This window comes from Ananas comosus, unplaced genomic scaffold (assembly GCF_001540865.1).
Source record: "Ananas comosus cultivar F153 unplaced genomic scaffold, ASM154086v1, whole genome shotgun sequence".
NCBI classification, from domain to species: Eukaryota; Viridiplantae; Streptophyta; class Magnoliopsida; order Poales; family Bromeliaceae; genus Ananas; species Ananas comosus.
The window spans coordinates 43,515-46,463 of record NW_017893494.1 but is presented as its reverse complement, the minus strand read 5'-3'; the positions used below and the strand labels follow the sequence as shown (position 1 = coordinate 46,463).

General features: G+C 37.9%; 1 long non-coding RNA gene across 1 annotated transcript; it reads left to right on the top strand.

The window, feature by feature from the left end:
* Positions 1-547: 547 nt before the first annotated feature.
* On the top strand, positions 548-2,585 carry LOC109706164. Its single transcript, XR_002215101.1, has 3 exons — positions 548-708; positions 1,448-1,607; positions 2,379-2,585. It is a non-coding gene; the product is annotated as an uncharacterized LOC109706164 (long non-coding RNA).
* Positions 2,586-2,949: the final 364 nt, after the last annotated feature.

Below are 2,949 nucleotides of genomic sequence, written 5' to 3'. Positions count from 1 at the left end.
TAGGCTAACTCCGGAGTGTCGGTGTAATACATCGAATTTTGATCACATTGCTAATCTTGATCAAATTGATCAAGATAATGCCAAAATGTAATTTGGTTTAATCCCGAACTAAATTAGTAGCTTGGGATGGTTATTAGTATGTTTTGTAGGTATTTGGAAGTATTTGAAGCTAAGTAGAAGTGTGAAATCACCTTGGAAATAGGTGTGCTAGTGCAGATTTTTCACTAAAAGTAGCAGTGACTGTTTTGTAAGGCTGTAGAGACTAACTTGTAAAAGCAGAATTCCTGTTTTTGTTTGGAATTTAAGTGCACTTGCTACTGCTGAATGCTACTGTTACTGCTCGTTGCAGCAGCTGCTGCTATTGCTATTGCTGCTGCTGAAAACTGCTACTGCTGCCAGCTGCTGTTTAGTGCAGGGACTGTTTTGTAAACAGCAGGGACTGTTTTGTAAAAATTACAAATTCCAGCTTGTGGAGGGGTTTAGTTGCACTTGTTTTGATCTTATCTGTAGCTGAGCTACTTCCCCCAGCTGCTGTGAACAGGGAATCAACTCCCCTTCTCTTTTTATTTTGTTTCTTTCTCTCTCTCTCTCTACAACCCTAGGTGTTGGTTATGTGAAGAAGAAAGTGGGGAAGTGCAGTTTTTGATGATTAGAGCTGAGAAGAAGAAGTTTGAGCAGGAAAATTGGTTTGTAAAGCATCAACTAGAGGTAAGAGTTGCTGATTCTTGTTAAAGTTCATGTTGGTTACTCTTTAAAGGGTAGAGATGTGAACTTCTTAGTTTCTAAAGCTCCTAATGTACGTCATTGGAATATAGCAAAATATAACTATATGTATAGTATTCATGTGAGTTGCTAAGTTAAACTGAAATTGGTGGGAAGTTAGGTTGTTTCCTGGTTTAAGGGTTGGGTATTTACCTTCTAAAGAGGTCTAAGCTGCAGAATTGGATATTGGAACCCCTAAAACTATGAAAAACTTAGCAAAATTGATGCTGGCAGCATATGTGTAAATGTATATAAGTATATAGTATGCTTGAGAATGGTTAAGAATGAAACCTGAGCTAAAGTGATCCTAAATTCTGAATTAGAATGATTCTAATTACTGTGTAAAGAAGTTGAATTATAAGATTGCTAGAGTTCTACTTGTTATGAAACCTAAGGAATAAGCTCTATAATATGTATTGAGTAGTATACATGTATGTGAAATGACTAACTTGAATAGGTTATTTGTAATTCTTGATTTGGAATAATTATAAGTAACCAGGAATTAAGATTTAGTTTGTAAATTCTAGATCACTAACACTTGAGTTATCATTGGAATTTAAAAAAGAACGAAGCTATAATAGTAATATGTAAGCAAATTGGGTTAAGTATGTGAATTGGGGGAAATGTAGAAATTGTAAAGATGATGTTATAACATTAATTTAATCTCTTTTATTCCTCAATGAAGGAAGGTTCGGCGTGCTCGGAAGCTTAAATTGATATTTCGACAGACCTACGACGTGCTAATTAAGAAACGCTTCGTTCTAGCTTCGTTTGCATCGAGCCGCGAGAGCTAGTTGTTTATACATCCCAAGACGTTAGTTCTAGTCTTTCGGCATCCCTACGAGGTAGGTGGTGCTATCCGAAATCTTCGAATCTCTCTTTATGTCTATGTCGCCTTGTTGAGCATATCTATATATAAATTCTATCATATTCATGCATTATAGGAAAATTGTCATTATGCAGTTAATAACTGAACAATTGAATTCCTGTCAATGTAGAGAATGTGTGCACAATAGAATGAGGACATAGAACCCTATGAATGTGTGAACTTATTGTGGACTATGACAATAGTAAATTTTGGTGACATCATGACTAGAGAATTAGGTAGCATCGAGATTGGAATTGTAAACCTAGCATAAAAAGCTAGTTAGAGTTAAAGTGTGGCATTGTCATTCATTGGACCCTCTAAACGAGGATCAGATCATACTCACATTAGTCTAATGCTCGAGGAAGATTGCTCCTCCTTGGGCGATGAGCTCCGGAGTGGTCATCAACTGGATTAGGAGCTAGCGTCTCCCCTGTAGACGGTCCCGTCGGGATGTAGCTTACGTCTCCCCGATACTAGGGATTTGGTTGGTGAGTTATTGTTTACCAAATGGTTAACCAGTTTGATTAGGTAATGATTATTAATAGCATGCATGCATCAATTTCATATGTTATCTACTATTTCCTTCAGCTTTGTACGGGCATTGTAGTAGTTACATGTTATAGCTGGTTACTATCTATTCTCTTTTCGTATCTACATATGCCTTAATAGACCTAGTGGGTGAGTCGGCGAAGTCGGCGGCCGAACCCACTGGAAACTTTTAGTAGTTCTCACACCACTAATCATGCAGATCCCAGCGCGAGCGGAGCGGCCGAGGATTGTGGCAAGAGCCCGGCATCTTAGCTAGTGGACTCCAGAGTATAGTTATATACCCATTTTGGTTTCATGTTGAATCTATTTGATGTTAAAGAAACATGTAAAAGGATGTATAGATAAGCATGTAAATGATGTAAATAGCTAAATGTTATAGTTATTCAGCTTTACAGTTTGGATTAAAGTGTTTCAAAAGTACAGTGAATGCATGTTTAGTTAAGTTTAATTTTACTTGTTCTTGTTGCTTGCCATCGTGCAAGCCATGTATATTGAAATGTTATACTGGGAATTGTTTATTTCTTTATACATGTACTCGTTGTTGTTGAGCCTTGGGTGGACAAGGGAGGTGCTGTCCGTTCGGCGTCTGTGTACTGGCCCGAATCAACAAAATTGGCGATAGCGGGACGTGTCGGGAGCGACCCTCACAAGTATGTGCGAATGAGCAGAAATGGCAAACAAACATGATCATCATCTCAAGTACACGGTCGTCATGTCTCAAACATGGCATAAATACTAGCAACCTAAAGGTCTAGTTCTATGTCATAGAG